Raw genomic sequence first — 25,253 nt, 5'->3', positions numbered from 1 at the left:
AATGATCCTGAGTGGCTGGGGGAGCAGTGCCAGAACAGTGCAAATTTTGAGCTTGCACCGCCCGCACAGAGCCTAAATTCGCACTGTTCTAGCATAGCTTTCCCAGTCCTCCAGGAGCAATTTTGATGCATTAGATGATAAACACAATATTTTTACACATGATTAAAGGTGTACTAGAGGCCTGCTTATTCACTGCAATTTTCATGTTTCTGCTATGGCAGCCTAGAGAATTCAAAAGATGCTCTAATTTACCAAGGGCTGAAACTTTCCTCTCTTGTGTAGGCATTGTGAATGCATAATCGATATGGCACTTAAGCAATCGATCAAAGATTCTCATGAATGCATGAAGTGTACAAAAGTGAATATTCTTTAGTGGAAAATTAATGATGGGGCTCCAATTTGAATTCCTGTTTGGTTCTCCTCCTAGCATATCACGAGACATGACACCTTTCACCTATCTTGCATTTGGTTGTTCCTCATCTTCATCATTAGTTGACTCGGTTGGATCTATTACCTTTTGGGGCATCCTTCCCAATAGAACTAACCTTCTGTATACCTTTTCCATTTGTCTTTTTCTACCTAGGAATATCAATCTGAGCATTGCAGTATGGACAAGGCCATCTTGATGTCACGCCTTGAGCACAACCCATCATGCATTTAATTGTCTTCAAATCTCTCCCATGATGCCAATCCACCTTGAACTTTCCTATGTTTTCTACATCTAAAAGTTGACCATCAATTTGCTTTTTGATTACATCTGTTATCCAGGGAGTCCTTTCAAACATCCATGTCAATACCTCATGTGTCTCCTTCGGTACCTCGAATGCACCAAGCCACCAGACCTCTTTCTCAAATTGCACACTAAAACTTGGTTTGGTAGTCTTTTTCCATGCACAAATCATGGCCTCATTCATGAGCGTAATGCTCATACATTCTAGCTTCCGACCTTTCACAATTTGGCACTCATCTAGCTTGAGCACAAATGAAAGTATGCTCCCCAAAACTGCAAATAAATGATAATTTACAATATTCAAAACAAAATAATCGTCTTCATTTTCTACTGAAAAACATGAATAGTAGCAATTGCAAGTTCTCACCTTCTGGTGAAAGACCATAGAACTTCACCATAGCTTGTTGTAGTCTCTCAATATGAACAAAGATGTTATTGTAAACATCATAGTGAAATTTTATACTTCTCTTGATTTTCTTTCTGCTCAACCCTGTGTCTAATGTTAGTGTACCCTCAACGTGATAAAACTGTCCTATTGCTCTCGTTGCACATCATCATTATTGCTACGCTTGACATTGTGAAGAATCACCTTGAGTGTAGGAAATAAAGTACCAGTGATTCCTTGTCTTAGAAATGTATCTTTTACAACCTGACGGATTGCTTGGTACCCTTTCATGCTGATTCCAGCCTTATCACAAGCATGTTGAATTAATGAAGAATTGATGGAGGTGGTAATCTCGCTCACTACATTGCTGATAATAGCTTGGCGTATTTTAGGATGATGAGGGTCAGTAATAATTGAGAGAATATCCTTGGTATTCAGAATGGCTTTGACCAAATCCTTCCATCCCTCTTCATTAGAACCACACCTCTTGCAGAAAATTCATGGCAGAACACAAATCATGACTATTTTATTTAAATCACTAAGTGCATAATGAAAGTTTATGTTACTTACTTTGTTGTACGAATCCTTTTCTTCCGTGCTCCACCTTTAAACGCAAGAGATTCTATACCAGTCAATGTCTTTGCATTCACGAGCACCATTTGGCGTTGCTTTGAGTCGTTTAATAAGTTCCTCTAGCCTTTGAATCTTTGCATCCTTCTCCACATTCTCTACGAGGATCTCTTTCATTTTATCTGATGATGTTTTAAGTCCTTCTTGACATTGTAAAAGGTTGAATTGTGATGCTTGTAAATTGAGATTGAAGAATATGGGTTTGCCAAGCTCCACTTGTAGATTAATCTTCTGTAGTATCCTAACAAGCCAAGCTCTCCTTCACCAATAAATTGCATAAAAGATGATAAATTGTGGAAAGGAGGGTTTGCTCTTAATGGAGGATCAACTGGATAGAGATGCCCATCAACCCAAAGATCTACATTTTTCTCCTTAGCTATCCTACAAGCATGGACAGATTGTGCATCAGTAGGATGGGTTTTTTTAGAGCTGCCATACTCTTCAGGAATACGAATGTGTAAATCAACCTTCCGTTTTTTTAGCTTCACAAGGGACTATATACACAGCTTGCAAAAGCTTCATAGCTAAGCAAAGGAAAAAGCTAAAGCACACAGAGAGAGAGAGAGAGAGAGAGAGGGAGTGAGTGAGAGACTGTTAAAAACTTTGCTGTTGTGCAAGTTCAACACAAATCCGTTTTTCTAAGTAGAAAATGATATTTTTGATATACAAATATACATCAATAAATTATATTTATGAGAAAATTTAAAAAATAATAATTTTTAAGATCCCCACAATTTCAGGATCTGATAGTTAGTTATATTTATGGGGTTGTGGGGTCCTGACAGTTAGTTATGGATGTACCGGCTCCTGACAGGCTTCTGACGTGACCCTTGAATTACAAGATTTTTAGAAGAAAAAATTATTTTCATCATACATATTGGTTGGGTGGTATTTTTTCCACTTCAAAATGTTAAAAAAATCACTTTTTGGGACCCACCTAAATACATGGATAGAGCTCTATGTATGGATAGATCTTAATACATAGATAGAGCTCTATGCATGCATGATAGTGCTCTACATAGATAAGTTCTATGCATGCATGGAGCTCTCTATACATATATAGAGCATAGATTACAAGTATACATAAAAGCGGATTGTCCCCTTGCTTATGAGAAAAAGTTACTTATATACATCTGGTTCTTATTCACTCTATCCATGCATGCATAGATCGGGCTCTATGTATCTATAGATACATAGAGCCCTATCTATGCATGCATGGATAGAGCTCTATGTATGGATAGATCTTAATACATAGATAGAGCTCTATGCATGGAGCTCTCTATGCATATATAGAGCATAGACTACAAGTATGCATAGAGTTAAGAAGATCTATATTTAAAATATATAGGAAAAAAAAACTCCCCAAGCACCCTAGGTTACAATAGTAAAGAGCAAGTCAGTGTGAAGGTCTCTTACTAGAAATGAAGAGAGTTTTGGAAAGGCGATTAAAACTCAAAGAAGTGCACTTGGAGATGGATAGACAATACTCCCTTGGAATGAAGAGAGTTTTGGTAAGGCAATCATTTTTAAAGGGTCACCCAATGTGTCAAAAATCATTCTTGGATCCCTTGATGATTGACCATAAAAGACTTTGATAATTAGTGACCCAATTTGCCATGTACACCAAATAGCAAGGCTTATAAACAAAAATCTTCACAAAATCAAGTTTTCTAATTTGTAAATAATTCAGAAAATTATCCATGATGTACCAAGCATCCACTCCTCACAATGATGTCTTGCATTAGGTACTTCTAGTGAACCAAGCACCCACTCCTCACAATGTCTTGCCTTAGGTACCTCAATCCAACAAAAAACACAAAGAGGTTTTTCTCATAGAAAAGAGACGATTTGAGCATTAACTCAAACTAAACCAGACACTAAACCCAATTTGAGCATTAGGTACCTCAATCCAACAAAACACACAAATACTAGAGGTTTTTCTACTTGATTTGACAATTAACTCAACCCTAAACCAAACATGCCATTAAAGGCATGCAACACATTGGACTTTTTGAGGTTAAGATAACTAGAGACCAACTGGCCATCGTTTATCTTTTTTGAGACAGCAAGCTAAGCTACAAATTACGACTACTGTCTCACGCACAGAAGTTGCTTTGATAATAACACTAGTAGAAGGAGGCCCAATATTGTGTAATCGCTTTGCCGCCTCTGTGCTAAACGCTGCACACATGTACCTGCAAATGAGCAAAAAGAATCAAGTAAAGTAGAGTCCTAACTGGCCAGATAAAAGAATAATAACATAAGCATGGCCGGCATGCAGGCGGAAGGTGTAACAGTTACCGGATCCATGGAAAAGTGTAAGTAAAAGATTACTCAGCCGGAACGTTTGTGAGCTTCTGGGGCAGGCAGAAAGTGAGCTATTTCTTTCTCTAGCCACTCTCTGTGCAAAGAGAAGAGCCATGAGAGACAGAGAAGCCCTTCTGGACTTCAAGGCTTTGGGCAACCGCATGCTCTGAACTTTGAAGTCAAGGAGAGCTTCTCAGTCCAGCTCTTCAGAGCAGAGTTGTGTATGCGTGTATGCAGGTAGAGTGGCATGGACGACGTAACTGTGGCGATATATCAAAAGCTTTCCCTTGACGGTTCAAGTGCATTAACTACTGTTATTATATTGTATCCACGCGCGCGCGCTCTCCCCCCTTATACACACTCAGTGCGCGCGCGCACACACACACTGGTTAACGTTATAGTGCCGTTATTAGGGCGCCCACAAGGAAAAGACATCTCTAGCCCTACCCTACATGTCCTTCTGCACCACAGTTCTCTCTCTCTCTCTCTCTCTCTCTCTCCCTACCTAAAACTGTCATGGACGACGTACAAGAATTTGGACGATTAATATAATGCTTTCCCTTCACATTAACTGCTCTCATTATAATATAATAATATATCCTCTCTCTCTCTCTCTCTCTCTCTCTCTCTCTCTCTCTCACACACACACACACACACACACACACACACACACACACATTGCCGTTGTAAGCCACACGAAAAGACATCTCTAGCACTTAAATTCCCCATCCATTCTCCACCATGTGTTGTGCAGCTCCTTTTATTCTCCTGTCCGCGCATGTAGTCTCGCTCATGCTTTCCGAATGCTCACAATAAACATGCCGGCCCATCAATGACGATGCTCCTCAAGAGGCCCGGCCCCCATGCGTCCACACCAAGAACGTTTCCCCCAAAATCTCACGTGTGAATGCAATCACTCTGTCTCTATCCGTCGAAAACAACGTCGAAAGTTTCCTACATCCGTCGAAAATAGCATCGAACGTTTCCTGTATCCGTCGAAAATAGCGTCTAAATGACAGTCGAAATAAGTGTCAAAATGCCAGTCAAAATAGGTGTCGAAATATCAATCAGAATCAGAGTCAAAATGTCAGTCGAAATAATCGTTGAAAAGAATGTCAAAAAATAAGTGGTAAAATTACTTTTTTGGACTCTTGTTTGGACGCTTATTTCGGTGCCTATTTCAACATTTCCATTTCGACGCTTTTTTCGACACATATTTTGACGTTTAAGGGATTTTAAGCTTAGTTCTAAAGCATCGAAAAAAGCGTGGATAATGGCCCCGTCTCTTGTAGTGATTGGATCATTAATGGTAAGGCTAGTACAAATTTTATTTTTAACTTGAGTTAGAAAATATACATAACTTTAAGGGGTTATCTGAAAGAAGTGGCCATGATTTTTCCAACTAAAAATATCTGCAAAAGCAGGAATGCACTTGGGCGGGCAAGATGAAAGCGAATTTTTTAAGATTCTATCCCTTAAGGGGGTCTAGTCACGTGATGTGTACTCAATCTATGTAAACTTGACTTATTAGCTTATTTACAAGCAGTTTAAAAGGCCTTCACAAATGCGTGGTTGATACTTGTGAGTTATCTCATGGCATGAAGTTTCCTCATAAAGTTACTATGTGCATGTCTCCTTGTTGGTGAGGCTCTAAGCTCCCAAGTCTTGGACCCTTATTTGTGTGGTTAGTGCTTATTTTTGTCTCTCTCTAAAAATACACTCCTTTGAGTTTTAATCATCTTCCCAAATCTCTCTTTATTCTTATATATTTTAAAATTTAGACCTTATTTTACCTCTATGCATGCATACTTGCAATCTATGCTCTATGTATGCATAGAGAGATCCATGCATGCATAGAGCTCTATCTATACATTAAGATCTATCCATACATAAAGCTCTATCCATGAATGCATAGAGCTCTATCTATATAGAGCTCTATTATGTATATATAGGGCTCTATTATGTATAGATAGGGCTCTATGTATGTATTGATAGAGCTATACATAAGCTCTTATGTACACATAGAGCTCTATGCATGCTTGCAGTTCTTGCATAGAGTTCTATGCATACATATAGAGCTCTATATATACATGCAAAGAGCCGTGACTATGTAAAGAGCCCTAACTATGCATAGATAGGGCCCTATGGATAAGAGCTCTATGTAGAGCTATAAATTGCATAGATAGAGCATCGCCACCCATAGCAACGCACTGCAGGCGGCTGCAACAAGTGTAAGATAGTGTGGCAAAGCAGCCAAAAGCAACACAGCTGCAAAGCCTCATCTCTAAATCCCACGGTGCCTTTAAGAGGCACTTCAAGTGGGATCCACGGCTGAGGTGGGTGCAAAGATCTCAGTCGTCGAATCAAAAGCGCCCAAAAAGTAAACTAGGAATCAAAAATAAACTTGGGATAAAAAGTAAACTAGAGACGAGGGTGGCAGCTGGGAAAAGGACGGCGGATTATAGATTCAAGAGGTCATGTGGATTTGTATTAGATTTAGAGATTTTTGAATCTTAATCATTTTTCAATACTTTCTTCTTCTTAAGAAATCTATTGGCTGCATGTAGTGGTCAATTAATGAGGTTTGAGCATCTTCCCAAGGTAAACTAGGACACGCAAGACATATGCAAGATTTTCATTGTCATTCAAAAATGCCCGCTTCCACCTTGTCATATGTTGCTTCCACCACCTCTTTTACTCGAAGAAGCTTGCTATTGACTAAACATTGAAGGTAATTTTCTCTCTCTCTCTCTCTCTCCCTTGCCTCTAAATCACACAGTCTATTTGATGTGGTGAGAAAATAAAAAAACAAGGTCTATGCAGTAAACTAGAAAAACTAGGGAAAGTAGGACTGTGTAGTAAACTAGGACTGTGAGAAAACTATGACGGTCAAAGGGATAGCTGAATAGCATTATATTTAAAAAAATTCTTTTTAAAACATAATAACTTTCTAAATATGTCCATGTGTGTGTAGGATGATCTTGTGGATTGAAGATCCTCGGATTGAAAATGGCTCAAGTGAGTAAACTACAATAGAAGAATACTTGGTGCCTGATACAAGTAGCCAAGAATCTAGTGAGAGTCAAGAAGAGGATGGTTTCTTTGCACAAAGAGTTGAAAGCAAAGAAATGGAAGAAAGTGCCAAAGAGTCACTTAATCCACTGCTTTATCTATCGCCTATATACTTCTCCTTTGATAGGAGAAGTTATGATGTGATGGTCAGTGTTATTCAAGGAAATTTATCGATGACCATTGAGAGTCTTAAGACTTTCGATTCTAGAGGAATTCTTGATCTGAAGAAATGGAGGCAAATGAAGGAAAACCTTTGCTTGGATCAAAATCAAGATGGTTCCCTTGTGCTTTGCTTGAAGTCATTTCCAAATTTAAGGATATCATGCATAGAGGAATGGGAAAATATTGTCATAACATGTCATAATATATTGGAGTGTGGAGATCATAGAGGGAATTAATACCTTCATGAAGGTGATCAAATATTCATAGAATATTTCTTGCACCATTAGCATTCTTCAGTCTGAAGGTCATCACAAGGCAAATTCACCCCATTCACAAATTCTATTTTTTCTTTATCTTGTGGATGCAAACCTAATTGTAACCACTGAATCCATCCAAAAATGAATATATCTCATGTCTTTCTACAACATCCAATAGTGAGTCTAAGAATGGTAGAGGGAATAGATCTAATATTGTAAAGGTGATCAACTTCCTATAGTCTATGAAAACTTTGAGCTTTCCATTTTTCTTGGGCACAATGACTATAGGTGACTCATCCTCTATCTACTCTTCTTTGTTGGAATTGCATCCTCCTTCATATTGATTTTGCACTGATAGAAACTAGGAACAATTCCCATCATATCAGCATAGTTCCAAGCAATTACACCTTTGTAGAATTTCAATAGCCCCAAAAGTTATTCCTTAAATTCTTGACTCATTTTTGCACTAACATTGTGACTGTCTTGGGTGCTTTTTCATCTCCTAGGTTTATTTCTTCAAATTAATCTTCTTGTACTCTGATGTTGTGTCTCTTTATTTTCTCTTCTTCCTACTTCAAAATGAATAGAGCCTTTTCTTGATTTGTATATACATCTATTATCTTATCCTCACCGTCTTTAACTTCCCCCCATCTTGTTCTTTTTTATTTCCTTCACTCATTGCCAATTTTTATTGAGTGATCAGGACTTATGGATCATACCTTTGAAAATTTTTTTCTACATCCACTTCGAAGAGTGACAATAATTCCGGTTTCTCTCTCAGGATCTGCTCTTCTTTGTCATCTTCTACTCCTTCCAAGTAGTTTAATCCTTCTGCATGCAATGGCCAGTTGGCTGGACTTATCTTGTTCTTTCTTGGAAATCAAGAGGCGGGCCTTCTTCTTTCCTTTCCGGATCATGATCTTGTCAGTTTCCTAAATATGTTTGATTTTTCAATTCCTAAGCCACGGTCTTCCCAACAATATGGGACATGCTCCTGAGATCTTAGTCATTTTTAGAACTATGAATACAATAGTGAATATGCATCCAGCCACTTCAATCTTCTCTCCTTTGATAATTTTGACTAGCCGAACCCTCCTTTGATCAGTCACCTAATCTGGAACGGAGTAGGCTAACCCTCCTTTGATCAGCCACCTACTCTGGAACAGATTGCTAGGCCACATAACCCTGCCAAACGGGACAATCGTCATTGAGTTGGAATGCCACCGAAATGCTAGAGGTAGCACACTTAACATTATGGTCTAGCCAGTTAATTAGGTCATTACTTCTGTAAATTAGCCATGCTCAAAGTATGAGGGTATCTTTGTACCACTCTACAACTATGCTTTAAGCAGTATAACTAGATTTAATCAGAACTTTGTACACATGCTCATTATTTTTCTTTCGGTGCGGGGTGTTTTCATTTATCAAAGAAGAATCATTATGTATCATCTCTGTATATTCATCGTGTATGTCATTTTTCTATATATACATCTTGTCTATTATTTTCTATGACTCGGTCTTTTAAGTATTATTTGTTTCATGTTACAATCCGGATCACACGCGCGAGCCGATCAATCTTGTATAACTGTTTCTGTTTGTGCAATCGCTTCTTGTAAATCGATACAATGTTTTTGCATCTTCCTGGTGTATTGTTTCATACATAACTAGAGACACTTAGTAGGTTGATTGAGGTAGCCGGTCATCGTGTGACAACACTTTGGTGACCACGATGTGTGTTGCTACCTATTCAACTTGCTACTTGATTTCCTTTGTGTTGGAATCAATTTCCTTTGTGTGCGAATCAATCCTTCATGTCAGCACACATGAACAACACTACTTGGTTTGGCTCAAAGCTCGGGAACTCCAGTTTGCTAGATTTGGCTCCAAATCATCACAAGGCAAGGAGAAGAACCAAAAAAAGAACTAGAAGAAGAACTTGTAACTCCCCCACCACCACCACTGTGTTGCCGCCTCCCAAGCTTCTACATTACAACATGTTTCCGACCATTTGTCAAAGTGAAGTATCCAAAATTCTCCACAAAATCCTCAGAGGAGCCGGATGCTCACATGCTTATCTTTGATAGTGCATGGCACGTGAACTTCCTCATGCGCTAGTGGATCAAATTTTATAAAAAAGTGCCGCTCTCTCAATTACTCAGTACAAGTATGCTCATTTCCCATTGACATATGATACAATCAGAGATGCCTTTCTTAAAAGATTCAAGGAATATAAAATATCCATGCATGTTCTTGATAAACTTTGCTGGATGAACCAGAAAAACCTCATGGTCGAAGACTTTGCTTCAGGTTTCGGAAGCTTTCCCCGAGGATTGGATGCATCCAATCGGCGAGCAGAGGAGATCCTTAATTCCTATTTCATGAAGGGATTAAGTAAGAAATTGAAAAGGGCAGTAGTTTTTGATGCCGATCTCATAAAGCAATAACTCTCGAGAAGCTTGTTGAATCAGCTCTCACGTTAGAGCACTTGTTGGTAGGGTCTGTCAAGAGCAAAGTCTAGAGGAAGTCCAAAAGGTCCTCTTTTGCATCTTCAAAGAATGCGGAGGATGATTTTGATCACTCAACTTCAAGTGAGGAATCAAAGGAGGAGGAGGAAAATCACAAGACAAGGTCAAAGAGAAAGAAGGCAAGAGAAACAACTAAGGAGTTGGCTGCAACCATGGCTCTATTGATCAGTGAAGGAGAAAATTCCCCTCCCAAAGTTTGATCAAGAACTCAAGGTATCAAAATCATAGACACACGGAGCTAAAGAATGCGGCTTAAATGAGCTTTGGTGTGCCATTTGCAGAATAGCCACAATCCAATCCACTCCACCGATGGCTTTGCAACATGTTTTCCTCCTAGGGATGTGCCTGATGCTCAATGACCCGTGCTTTCACATGCTTCTATTGCCATGTCCCATGTCATCAAAAATCTCACTAGAGATCTCAAGGATGTATAAAGCCAAGGTGGAAGGAACCTAGGCTTCAATATCAGACCTATTAGTAATAAATGCTATGGAAATCTAGGATTTGGACGAGAAAGAAGGAATCAAGCCGACCATAGAGGTGGCAGGATCATCAACCATGGGTAGTGACTAGATCTATGCAGCGCGAGACTCGGTAGGGGGGGAAAGAACCAGCCTTGGAGAAGAGGGGGAAGAAAAACGTTGTCACTTGGCCAAATCAAAACAATGTACAGATGGAGGTGTCCAATTGGGTGGAAAAGAAGCAGACCCGAGAGGTGCTACAGAAGATGGAGCCAAAAAATTTGAGGCCAATCTGTCGGCAAGAAGACAAAGTCACCATATAGCCGATAAACCTTTTGCCAACAAACCCCAGATCAAGGAGGCGAAGTGCTCTTGCCATGACCAAACGAGAACTAGGAGAAAGGTGTAGAGACATCGAGGCCAGAGAAAGGTGTGGAGACACTAAGGCCGAAGAAAGGTGCAAAGACACTGAGGCTAGAGAAAGGTGCGAAGGCACCAAAGCAAGAGGAAAGCTGATGTAGGCTCACAGAAGGAGAAACACCGCTGTATGATTTATGGGAAGATATGAAGCAACAAACCGATCCATATGTCAATGGAACAATTCCTCACATCAAGCCGATCCATATGTCAATGGAACAACTCCTCACATTAGTGCCAAACTTTAGAGAGCAACCTTTACAGTTCCTGATGTCCCAAGAGGAGAAGAGGGCACCCTTACACGCTCTGGAAGCCATGTAGAGGACAGAAACTCTACCTCGATTTATAATGAACCCGTTCTAATGATCCAAGTCAGAGTGGACATAGTAGAAGTACTGCTGGATGGCAGATCAAGAGTCAACAATTTGTTGGATACAACATGCCGGATGCTCGGATTAAGCGAATAGGATCCAACCCCTTTTACCGTAAAATTACAGATCAGTGGTGGCGAGTCCAACTGCTTGGATAAATCCATGAGCTCACACTTGAAGTCTTTGGATTCACTTTCCACATTGCAGTAGTGGTGCTTCGCATGGAGTACATAAAGGGTGCCTACCTGATGTTAGCGCGGGAATACCATGACTCAGGCAAGAACAGATTAAGCAAGATTGGATGTGGATAGACCATCTGGAGAGGAAAGAGAAAGTGAGGCTTTCAGTAGCAAGCCGTAGGAAAGTGGAGAATCCTTCTTGGCCAAAAGTAGTCAAAGGAGTAAACATGCTAGAAGGATTGGACCTCAATGAAGGGGAGGAATATCTCTAGTAGAACACAAATATGGTCAGTTTGTTTAAGGTTGATGTGGTATGTGTCATGGGGAGAGGTACCGACCAACCTGTCTCATCATCACAAGAATGAAGCCACCAAAGGATCAGCATGATCTGTTGTGGAAAGGGAAATTTTTTAATGAGGTCGAAGATTTTTTATGAAGCCCTAGCCAATGATGGTAGTGTCCCGAGTCTCCATCAAATCATTGTTGCAGAGAGAATTCCTTTGAAAGGGACATGAAGCAATCTAAATAGGTCAAGGAAGATGAACTGTTCAAGATGAATCTGTGGGTTCAGATGCCAACCCAAAGATTGTAAGAGTCAGTGCCAAACTGGACACTACATTCCGGGAAGAGATTTGGGTATTTCTCATGTTCAAGGATGTCCTTCATGGAACTACACCAAGATGAAAGGGATTGACCCTCGCTTCTATCATCGGATAAATCTGAGGGAAGATGCAGTCCCCATTTGGCAAACAAAGATACCAGATAAATGCCAACTATGCAAAATGAGTCAAGGAGGAACTAGATAAATTGTTGTGTTGGATTCACATATCCAATCGACCGAGCGACACGATTGTCCCCAATCGTGATTGTCACCAAGAAGAATCAAAACATCAGCGTCTGTGTCAATTATAGGATTGTGATTGACCGAGCAACGTGGTTGTCCCTGATCGTGATCATCCTGAAGAAGAATCAGAACCTCAAGGTCTGTGTGAATTATAAGAAGTTTAACGCTGCTACAATCTCAGACTCCTTCATTCCCATATTGGAGAATTTGGAAAAATCCCAAGACTTTGGGAATTTTCTTTTCAATCTAATTTTTGATGTATCTTAAGCATACAAACTTGAAAGTTGTTGGAGAATGTGCATTTAGAACCTACTCTTTAAGCTCTTTCCAATGATATGTCACATGAGGGGGTTTTGAAAAAAGGTTCACCATGGTCTCTTTTTACAATCATGCAAAATGGGATTGGGATTTTTCCAAATTCTCTAGTATGGTGTTCTTCCGTTTGTTGTTCATAGACTCCCAGCTAGAGATGTAGTAGCTGGTCATGAGATGTATTCATTCTTGGATGGGTTCAGTGACTACAATTAGGTCCAAATGGCATCAAAAGATTGAGAAAAGACAACCTTCATCACAAAATGGGATGCCTTTGCATCCAATGTGACGATGTTTGGGCTCAAGAATTCTCCAAAAACATTTCAACTTTTTGCCAAATATTTGACAAGCTTCATGCGGGTGTTCATTGATGACTTCAGTGTCTTTGAGAAATCATGTCAACACCTAATGCACCTACAAATGTTCTTATCCAAATGCCGAGGTTCCAGACTAAACCTCAATCCCACAAAATGTGCATTTGTTGTCCAAAGCAGTATGCTCCTTGGCCACATGGTATCTCAAGAAGGCATTGCCGTGGACCCGGCCGAGGTGGAGGTGATAATTCTTCGGTGTTCCATGTTGCAATCCAGATCACACGCATGAGATGATTAGTCTTGTATAACCGTTTTCATTTGTACAATCCCTTGTAAACCGATAAGTTATTTTTAGGTCTTCCCATGCATGTCTTGTATCAAGCTGGTGTATTGTTGCACGCATAACCAGAGATACTCAGTAGGTTGATCGAGGTAGCGATCATCTCAACAACACTCTAGATCCCCCATCTAGGATGACTTATGACACCATCTTCCCTCTTAAGTTTATAGTCACTTCATGAATAGTTATGTCATAGTCCTAAATTGTTTCTTTATTCCTATACTTATGATAGCCAAAGACTCCATTTCTTGAATGGGCACTTGCACCAACTTTTCATTTGGCACGGAGTGATGAAGAAAAAGAAGAAGAAGAGAAACAAAAGAAGAAGAAAAAGTCATCTAGGAGGAAAATTGGACAATCGGATTTTTCTCTTAGACAAGGATCTCTTAGTTATGACCTTTTAACAGACCTTTAGGAAGAAAACTGCACAAATCACATTTGGGCAACTTTTGACACTCTCTCCAAAACTCAAGAAGGAATGGGGTAAGTTAGCCAGCACAAGAGAGTCCAAGAAAAAGAAGAAGAAGGATCAATGGGATCCCTATGGCTCAAAAGGTAGATATAGATATGGGGGATGATGTTCCTATTGATGTCATTATTAATGGCATGCTGTGGCACAAAGGAAGGTGGTTCTTTTGGGACATGTTATCTCGGAGGAAGGCATAGAGATGGACCCTGAGAAGGTACAAGCAATTATGGACCTTCCACCACCTTCCAATGTAAGGGAGGTAAGGAGGATATTGGGTAAAACAACGTATTATTAATGCTTTGTTTTGACATGTTTTCTGAGAAGATGTATCCTATAAATTTGTTGACAAAGAAAAATGTTTCCTTCCAGTGGGGACCATAGCAAAATCAAGCCTTTTGATTGCTTAAGGAATACATGAGTTAAGGTCCAATTATGAAGCCTCCTAGGTGGGGGGATGACTTTTATGTGAATCTAAGTGTCATCACATTCAGTGGGTGCTATACTCTTGCAAAAGGGTGATCAAGGATGCATGAAACTAATGCAAGTCTACAACTCAATGATGCCAAGGAGATATATGGTGAAATAGAGAAAGGAGGTTTGTCTTTGGTCTTTGCAATGAAGAAGTTCAGGTCATACTTATTGCCTCACCCTTTTTTCTTCCTTACATCTCAACCTTCTTTACAATTCCTTGTTCGTAAACCCAATCCTATAGGAAATTTTACAAAGTGACTTTGTGAGCTTCAAGAATTCTCTTTCACTTTTATTACAGAAAGCACCACTAGAGACTCTCTTGCAGATTTGCTTACAGGTAGGGAAGAAGAAGAAGAAGGAACTAGGACAAAGGAAAAAGTATGTGATGATTTGGAGACTCCACCAACCGCTTACACTTTGCATTTTGATGGAGCCTTTAGCCCTTCCAAGCAATGTGGGACTGGGAGGATAGTATTAATTGATCCAGAAGGAAAAGAGGTATGGGCCAAGGGTAGGGAATTTCCAAATGCTATATCAAATAATGTGGTTGAGTACAATGCCTTGATTTTTGGATTAGAAGGGGCTGAAAGAGGTAGAGGCTAAAGGGGATTCTCTAGTCATTAGGCAAATGAACTTAGGAAAATACAAAGCAAGGAGTCTAAATCTGTAAGATTTATATAAAAGAGCAATGGAGTTAAAAGAAGTTTTTAAGTTTTGCAAATTTGTGCATATTCAAAGGAAGGATAATCAAAGGCAGATGAATTGGCTACTAAATCTTTGGCTTCTTTCAAAGAAGCTACTCTTGCTGCCTGCTGATGAATATAGGCTGGTCGCCAGAGCTCTAAGATGTTCAACAATACTTTGATAAAGGATATTTCCCTCATGGATTGACCCCTTAACAGAAGCAAATACTTACAAGGAAAGCTCGTCCTTACACAATCCTTGGTGATGTTCTATACAAGCAAGGTAAAAGGATAAGATCCTTAGGAGGGTGGTGAGCTTGGAAGAATCTAAAAGGATTATGGAATTATTAGCCTAAGGGTCCATATTTTCAGAAATTTTTGGATTATGGTCCAATTAAGGTTCCTATGGACCAATAAGATTAATCCAAATGTAGGGAGGAGATAAATTGAAGAATAAAAGAAACCCCCCCCCCCCCCAAAAAAATGGGTAAATGCTCACATAAGATGAAGAGTGGACTAAGGACCAAAGAAAAAAATTTAAAAAATGAATTTCGACACCTCAGTGTTGTGGGGATCTGCCCTCATGAAGTAGGCACCTTTTCCTCATCATTACCCCCAATTTTTAATCAATAAAATGAGATATTTTCATCTCTCCTCTCTCCTATTTCAAAACTACATCCAAAAGGTAAGCTCAACTGACCCAAAAATGGTCAAAAATTGACCAAACTGATCTGGAAAATTCTAGAATCAGTTTGCTTCATTAGAGGCTCACTTTTTCCTATAAATAGAAGCCTCCCTCTTTGTAGAAGGTTAATGGTGTTTTTGCAGTGTTACTCTGCTCCTGTCGTCCTGAGCCATCTACATTGAATTTTTTAATAATTCAATTGTTTTTGGCCTAATCCTCTCCAAAGTGAATTGGTGGCCACTCTTGCTTCAAACAAGAGTAGAACCCTCAATCTCTCAAGCCAAAGGAGAGCTTACAAGCTCCATGTAAGCTATTTTTCTTACTTGTTTAATGAAGAATCTATGGTTTTCTTAATTTTTATGTTTTGCAGATGTTGAATTAAATTCAAATGCTATGCCTTTGATAAAAAGGCCACCCCCTTCTCCTCTTTACATTCCAACCTTTCTCAATTCTAGAAAGATTAATACAAAGGAGGTTATGGCAAAATTTTTCATAATTTTGTGGAAAAGAAAGTTTGTTTTTATGTTATTCCAAAAGAGTAATTCCCACCATTTTTGCATCTAAAAGAAATATTCTAATTACTCCATGTACATATTCACCTATGAATATGCATGGATATCACTAATATTTATTATTAAATTTGATTTTTATGCATAGAAAGATGCATAAAGGATTTTTTTTAAACAAAAGTGTTATTCTCATTAAATTTGATTTTTATGCATAGAAAGATGCATAAAGAAATTTTTAGTATCACAAAAGTGTTATTCTCATTAAATTTGATTTTTATGCATAGAAAGATGCATAAAGGATTTTTTTTATCACAAAAGTGTTATTCTCAGTAAATTTAATTTTTATGTAAAGAAAGATGCATAAAGGTATTTTTTTCATCACAAAAGTGTTATTCTCATTAAATTTGATTTTTATGCATAGAAAGATGCATAAAGGATTTTTTTTAATTACAGAAGTGTTATTCTCACTAAATTTGATTGTTATGCATAGAAGGATGAATTAAGGAAATTTTTTATTACAAAAGTGTTATTCTCATTAAATTTGGATTTTACGCATAGAAAGATGCATAAAGGATTTTTTTTTTAAAACAAAAGTGTTATTCTCATTAAATTTGATTCTTATGCATAGAAAGATGTATAAATAAATTTTTTATTACAAAAGAGTTATTCTCATTAAATTTATTTTTTATGCATAGAAAGATGCATAAAGAAAATTTTTTGATTACAAAAGTGTTATTCTCATTAAATTTTATTTTTATGCATAGAAAGATGCATAAAGGATTTTTTTAAATTACAAAAGTGTTATTCTCATTAAATTTGAATTTTTATGCATAGAAAGATGCATAAAGGATTTGTTTTTATTACAAAAGTGTTATTCTAATTAAATTTGATTTTTATGCATAGAAAGACGCATAAAGGATTTTTTATTATAAAAGCTTTATTTTTATAAAAATTGATTTTTATGCATAAATAGATGCATAAAGAAATTCTTTTTATTTTAAAAGTGTTATTCCTATTAAATTTGATTTTACGCATAAATAGATGCATAAAAGGATTTTTTTAAATAAAAGAGTTATTCCCACTGAAGTTGATTTTTATGCATAAATAGATGCATAAAGAATTTTTATATCAAAATTAGAATTCTCTAAATTCTATTTTTAAATTTTATGAGTATTTGATAAATGAATAATTAGATACTCTAAGAGAGAAATTTCCATCCTTTTATATTCACACGGATTGTAAAAAAGAGAATTGAGGAAATCTATCGAGATCGAAATATTCAAATAAATGATTAATCTATTTCCTCATTGGAATTCGTAACTACTTTAGAAATCAGTAAAGTGAACATTTAAAGAAAGAAATTCAGTAAAATAGTAAGTGAATTATCAAACCTTTTCGAGAAGATAGATTAGGAAAAATCTTATCTGACTCGAACCTTGAATCAGAATATGACCAAGACCAAACTCTTTCGTCAGTTTTGAAGAAAGGTGTGACCAGTTTAGAAAAATACACTCAAAACTCCCACCAAATCTGAAATCAAAACTAAGTTTGAGACCCTTCGAATTGATCTGTGGATCAAGGTTATAGAATTCGAGAAATTCTAGTATGAAATTCAGAACTCTGATCAAGAAGTTTTGGGGATACTAATTCAAGAAATACTTCTTGTATTCAAAAGAAAATCAAACTGAAAACTTGCATAGAATAGATTTGATGTGAATTAGATTGATGTGAATGAATGGATGGGTGTGGATGTGTATGTGAAGAATGGATGTGAATGTGTATGTGAAGAATGGATATGGATGTGTATGTGAAGAATGGATGTGAATGTGTATGTGTATGTGAAGAATGGATGTGAATATGTATGTGAAGAATGGATGTGGATAAGTATGTGAAAGAATGGATGTGGATGTATGTGAAAGAATGTGATGTGACATGAATATATGTGGATGTGAAATGATAGATATGAATGTATGGATAGATGTGAGTAGTCGTACATGTGAACGATTGGATGGATGTGGATGAATGAGATGAGATGTGTATGAATGAGATATGATGTGGATAGAAGTGATGTGATAAATGTGGATAGAATGCATGTGATGGGATGGTCATGAGAATGAATGTGGTGGATATGAATGAATGAATATGATGGATATGATTGAATGTAATGTGATGGGTGTAAATGGATGTGATTAAAATGAATGTGATGGACGTGAATAGATGTGATGTGATGTGAATTGAGATGTGAATGAATGAGATGTGATGTCATGTGAATCGGGATGTGAGTGAATGAGATGTAATGTAAATTGGGATAGATGTGATATGTGATGTGAATGAATATATGATGTGATGAGATGTGGATATGGGTAGATACGAGTGATGAGATGTGGATATGGATAGATACGAGTGATGAGATCTGATGCAGATAAATAAGAAAAGACATGATGAGATGAAAAATGATGTGATGAGAATGGGAATACATATGAAATAAATGAGGATTGATGAGGAACAATGTGGAAAGACGAGAGTTCGTTATAGAAACTGTATTTATGACCTGTTTTTAAATGACTGTTTTATGTCAAAAATGCTGGGGAAGCATTTTGACCATCTTATGAATGAGGTCGTGGAGACTTATCTGATAAAGTTGCAACAGCTGACGAAGAGTCAACGGAGGATATCTCACGTAGCAAGGTCGGCCGAGGTCTTGACTAGCCTCAGTTTGATTTAAATGGCGAGCTTCCGATATGGTGGATGAGGGACCAAGGAAGCAGCCTATGAGTGAAGCGCTAGGTGACCTGCGAAGGATCCTAGAGGGTGCTGACCATACGGAGCTCGGACTGCTCTGGGTCACCGAAGATACCCACACATACATCGTGGAAGATATTGGAACAAGGAGTAAGAGTAGTTTTCTAAATTCAGGCATGGATCTGGTTGATTGACCTTGCTAGTCCTCAACGGATAAGTCCATGGCTCTTTTATATGGATCTGTTGGATTGATCTTGCTGATCTTTGACTGAGATTCCATTTTGATTTTTATAAAGTAAATATATTGCCAGGTACTATGAGCTAGGAACTATTGAAAAGGCCCTTGAGTGGATAGGTGGTGAGCGTTCTGGTTGCCAATGATGCCATAAGTACACTGATGAAGGAAAAATTAAAAATTAGGATTCAACCAAATATTTTGGAAGATTATGATTAATGATACTAAATTTCATTAAAAGATTGTTTTAAAGACAGCTTAATCTGTGAGAAAAGCAATTTTATATTGGGTGTGTAAGTGGTGTGACTAGTTTTAAGTTTGCATGAATATCCGGCTAGGGGGCTTGGGAACTCTTTTCCCTCGTACCCGAGACAAAACCTAACCAAATTCTTAAATGGATCCCATCACTACAGGGGTGGTTGCAAGATGAGGTTATCTAGTTTCATGTCATGGGCGCCCTTGGCTTTAGCTGAAAAACAGGCATTTTTTCAAGAAGAATAGCCAATCTCTCATAGTTAGCCAAGGAGTTTCACTTCAAGGTCTTCTAATGAAACATCATATGCAAAGTTGGGCACCTAAAACTATAATCTGATCGAATATCCAATAATTGCAAACCCCTTTTCTTTGGGAACCAAGTTTGTATGCAGGCCCTGTCCTAGGTTTAGACAGGTATAGTGAATGTGAGTAAATTGCCTATAACTTTTACATTATTACTCATATGATATTCCCACTTTGCATATCACAAATACAAATAACATAGAGCTTAACTTGATTTATCGAGTAATTTTTGATGTGTTCTACTATTTTCTATATTATTTAAAAGATATTAGAATTGTTAAAAAACATACTATTTTATCCTCCCACCACATCTACCATTTAAAATGCTCAAATTGTATGGATCTAGTGATGATTAGATTGGGAAAGATTAGTATAATGTGGGTATAAGGTAAAATTATAAATCTAACGGTTTGATTTTTGTAGATTTACTTTGGAAAATTTATTATGACTGTTAGAGGCCCATTAAATCAATAGTAATTTAATTCTAGAAAATTAAATATTGAATCTTTCAATCTAAAAACTCAAGGGATCAATACTCTTGTTGCCATGAATTTATTAAAAAAAATTTGGCTTGATTTGAGTATGGGAAGGTCCATTTTCAATCCTCCCAAGTGAAAATTCCCATATTGTGTCCACTCTCCCCTTTTCAAGTCTAAAACCAATCCTAGTTAGGTTTGGAAATCTAGGCTTGGTAAACTTCACAGCTTAGGTTTCATTCCATGTGTGAGACTTGGGTAGGCCCAAACCTTATATATGCATGCCACTTTATGTCCACGTGAGCATCGAGAGGATCCACATAAGCAGCTTGCCACCTTAGCTTGCCACCTCCACCCTCCATGTCAACATGGTCAACCTAGTTGACTCCCCACCTCATCATCCTAGTCATCATTAATGCCACATCATCTTGCCACCTTTGCATACCACCTCGCACATGGTGACATGGCATGCCACATCATGGAATTGCCACATCAACCATAATAGTGCCACATGTCAAGAGAATGCCACGTGTCATGCACGCTTGTGACACGTGGCATCTCCTTCCCACCTCCCCTCTTTTTTCAAAAACATATTTTTGGAAAAGTTAATTTAGTAATTTAGAGAAATAGAATCTAGAAATTTAAATAATAAAATATATGTACCTTATTAAATAAAAGAATTTAAAATCACTAATTTTAAAGGATTATATTTTGGGATTAGATCAATAAAAATATTATTAAAGATCATATTATTAATTTTAAAAAAAATAAATTTTTTATTTTTATATTTCTTGAAATTTTTTTATGTAGAATAAACCTTTGAATAAAATTTAAAAAAAATACTTTATTTAAAAAAAGCAGTTATATAATTATAAAATAAAAGATTTCTTTAAAGATATATTTATATATCTAGTAATGATAAATATTTAGACTTGTTAATAAATATTATAAATAATATTAATTTTTAAGTGGATAATAGTTTATCTTTAATTATCTTTATGTTTATCTTAGTTATCCAATCAATCTTAGATAGGAAATCCAGTGAGATTTGAAATGGATAACCTATTTTTCCTATATAATCACACATCTCTAGTACTATCCCACACTTATCTCTAGTACTATCCCATCATTGAGCCTTTATAATATTTTCTCTCTTAGCTTCCTTGAGAATGGGTTCTCAAAGTCGTAGGAGTCGGAAACGTGATAGGACTAGACTCCCCCCCATCCACCAAGTTCAAGAGGAGGAGAGGAGAAGGGTAGCTCGTGAGAGAAAGAGAGAGTGGAGAGCACGTCAACGAGCAACACCTTCCGTTGGCGATGATCCAAGCCTTGCTCCTCCTCTTCCACTTCCTCTCCCTTCGCCCTCTTCCCCCCCACTACCCCTTAGTTTAGATAATCCACATGAACCCGCCCTTCTTGAGTCCTCTCTTCTACAAGAACCCACCCCCCCTCCTTTGGGCGCCCTTCGTGTGGATAGGAAAGAACTATCAAAGTCAGGGGCACATCGTCGTGCCCATGCAATCTTCCATTCCTATTTCAAAGACCTCACGTCTTCATCACAGGCATGTGTGCTTGATGCTTTGATTGATCTGCCCAACATGGCCAACTGCAGGGCGCTTTCCGACATTGGAGGTCGAAGAGAGAGGAGAGCTGGCATGGCGGTGCTACAAAGTGTTCGTCATTCCTATATAGTTAACAAGAAGAGGAACTCTGCGGACGCTTTGGCTGCTCGACGGGCTATTGTGGCAACCATAAGTAGCTCCCAAATGAAGGGTAAGGTTAGTGCCACATCTCGCATCCTTTCCATAGCACCACACGCACTTAGAGTTGGGTCTATTAGGCGACAAAGTTTAGATGCCAATGAGGTTGGTGCTATGTGGGCGAGTAGTGGTCGTGTAGCTAGGCATGATCGCCTACTAGATGAAACCACTAGAACCTTGATAGAAAGTTTTTGGGAGGAGAATTGTCGTGCATCGCCAGTTTTCAAGAAAGCTTTGCGTAAGAGAGTGACAAGAGGAGTGTTCATTGAGCACGGTGCTTGCTTTCTTGAAATGTCCCAAACTGAGTTGTATTCTCAGTTTGTGGCTTCGTATCCACAGAGCTTAAAATTGGGCAAAGGTCATTTGAGGGGTGTAAGCCTTGGTTTGTGAGGTACTCACGTCAGCGTGACACATGTTGTTGTCGCTACCATGTTGAGTTCAAACTTTTTTATGATGTGTTCCGTTCTCTTAGTGGGCATAGAGAGTTGCCTCGTAGTCCACGTGATTTCATCCACTCTCTTTTGTGTGCACGCACGGAGGATGCCCAGTTCCATAGGATGCCTTGTGTGGAGAGCAATTGCACATCATGTGGTTCACTTGCACATCTACAGATGGTAGATCTTGATGCAAGTGACCAAGAGATAGTGGCATGGCAACGTTATGAGTATGTGACACACCAGCTCCAAAGTGGTGGACAGTCCAGGAAGTTGCAGCTCGTGGACAAACATACACCACGTTGTCACTTCACAGCCACATTTAGGGAGCAGATCTACCCCTACATACGGCACAGTCATTGTGCCAAGTGGCAGGATCGTCAGTTCCAAGCATGCCTAGCAGAGTTTCCTATTGGTGTGGTCGTCTCTGTGATTGATTTTGCAGAGAACTACACTTTCACACCTTTTCAGGAGATACAATCTGAGTATTACTTCTCAGAGCAGGTAATGGTTATATTTTGTAATATTTGTTTTATGTTTGAGCTACATTGCTTAATTGATTTTTTGTGTCCTAAACGTATGTATTGCTTACCTCACCAGGTTGCTATTTTGGTCCACATTAGCTATCGACATGCAGAGGCTCATGTAGATGGGATAGCGAGTACCCCCGAGACCCGTGTCATTATTCGAGAGTATCATTTCTATATCAGTGATGATCGTTCACATGATGCACATTTTGTGCAACACTGTTTTCGTCTCCATGACGATTTTTTAGGAGATTGTGGGATCAGACATGTCCAGCGAGCGATGGGTTTGGTCGGATGGTTGTGGCGCACAGTTCAAGTCATCATGTCAATTCTATTGGCTCTACAGGTTGTACTTATGGCTTTCTTACATTTACAATTAAACTAAATTCACTAGAACATCTTAAAGAAAACAATAACTAAGACTATCTTTTATGGATTTATAGGTGGCATGTGCAGTCTAGTATCCCAGTGATTTGGTCATTCTTTGAGACTGGTCACGGGAAGGGTGAGCATGATGGTGCAGGCGCGTGTGTGAAACGTGCCTTGAGGCGTCATCAGCTGTGGCAGGATGCTCAGCGGTTCAGAGATGCGGGCCACGTAGTCGAGTGGTGCTCCCAACATTTGTGTGGGAGTGCAGCATCATCGTACCCCAAACGTGATGCTCGGATTGGCATGTGGATGGTGGCACGATTGACCGTAGAGCCTCCCATGATTGTGACACAGTACCTGGCACCTTGGGCTTACATTCCATCAGGAGCACGTGCATGGCGGCCCCCACGATTTATACACGACGGTTTGCATGCTTCTGTGGAGCATGTATGGATGGCGATTGGTCACATTGTGCCTCGAGAGGATGGGCAGATGCATGGATACAGACATTCCTCTCCCCCGAGCATCCTTCACATCCCAGTGGTGTCTGATGAGCACACAGGTCCTGCGTTCATGGTCAGTTATGATGACCTGACAGATTTGCTACAGGAGGGTGATGTATTTGCTGTTATTGCCAGTGAGGGAAATAGCGAGGGAGTAGACTACTATCTGATGAGTTGCACTAGGCCAAAGTGCATGCTTGACCAGGATACAGTGGATGATCATGGGTTTTCTTATGACGCCCATAGCATGATTGTGGCAGGCCGGTTCTACCAGCAGATTCGACTTCATCGGGGGAGTCTTGAGTTCCAGCAGTGGAAGTGGGAGTTAGAGGCATTTCAGTTCTCTCATCTAGTGGTTGCTACCAGGCTCACTCTTGTTCGAGTACATAGCCGAAAACACAATTCTCACCCTCGTTTTCGGCTTCGAGTGGATGACCATGAGAGCATTCTAGAGCAGTTGAGAGCTAGAGAGGGTGCTGCTTACTAGATCTCTATCTTGATAGTGACTAAACTCAGACTAGCTGGGTTAGCTCACTTACATTGTACTTAAATTTTTGGGCAGTGACTAACCTCAGACTAGCTGGGGTAGCTCATTTTCATTCTGATGTACTTATTTCATGTTTATATCATTATGAGTTTTCTCATTATTGAGTATCAATACATTTTAGTTGATGTTCTTGATTTTATTATATTTTTTAACACTTTGGCTATCATATTGTTTGTTGAAAATCTCCATGCCATCGTACCCAAACATGCTCTGATGGGGACCAAACCTTGCAAGCATGGGGAGGGGACCCACCCCCACATGCTTGCAAAGTTTGGTTACAATCAGAACATGTTTGGATTGGTAATTAGTGCCCAGTGCGGGTTTTTGAAGTCTCTTGGTGCTTAAGAGACCATGTAAAATCCGGGCCTTCCCCATACCATCGTACCCAAACATGCCCCGATGGGGACCAAACTTTGCAAGAATTTGGGGGTGGGTCCCCCCCACATGCTTGCAAAGTTTGGTCACAATCAGAGCATGTTTGGATTGGCAATTAGCGCCCAGTGTGGGTTTTTCAAGTCTCTTGGTGCTTAAGAGGCCATGGAAAATCCGGGCCTTCCCCATACCATCGTACCCAAACATGCTCCGATGGGGACCAAACTTTGCAAGCATGTGGGGGTGGGTCCCCCCCACATGCTTGCAAAGTTTGGTCACAATCAGAGCATGTTTGGATTGGCAATTGGCGCCCAGTGCGGGTTTTTCAAGTCTCTTGGTGCTTAAGAGGCCATGGAAAATCCGGGCCTTCCCCATACCATCGTACCCAAACATGCTCCGATGGGGACCAAACTTTGCAAGCATGTGGGGGTGGGTCCCCCCCACATGCTTGCAAAGTTTGGTCACAATCAGAGCATGTTTGGATTGGCAATTAGCACCCAGTGCGGGTTTTTCAAGTCTCTTGGTGCTTAAGAGGCCATGGAAAATCCGGGCCTTCCCCATACCATCGTACCCAAACATGCTCTGATGGGGACCAAACTTTGCAAGC

The 25,253-nt window shown here is 39.0% G+C and overlaps 1 long non-coding RNA gene across 1 annotated transcript; it reads right to left on the bottom strand.

Moving 5' to 3' along the window:
- Positions 1-3,716: 3,716 nt before the first annotated feature.
- LOC147616949 (uncharacterized) lies at positions 3,717-4,274 on the bottom strand. The gene is made up of 2 exons (XR_015262306.1): positions 4,047-4,274; positions 3,717-3,940 (listed from the first exon to the last, which is right to left on the bottom strand). It is a non-coding gene; the product is annotated as an uncharacterized LOC147616949 (long non-coding RNA).
- Positions 4,275-25,253: the final 20,979 nt, after the last annotated feature.

Source organism: Cibotium barometz, chromosome 37 (assembly GCF_041138505.1).
Source record: "Cibotium barometz isolate CiBa-2024 chromosome 37, ASM4113850v1, whole genome shotgun sequence".
NCBI classification, from domain to species: Eukaryota; Viridiplantae; Streptophyta; class Polypodiopsida; order Cyatheales; family Cibotiaceae; genus Cibotium; species Cibotium barometz.
Note: the sequence above shows the minus strand (reverse complement) of the source record. Positions and strands in the feature narration are given on the sequence as shown.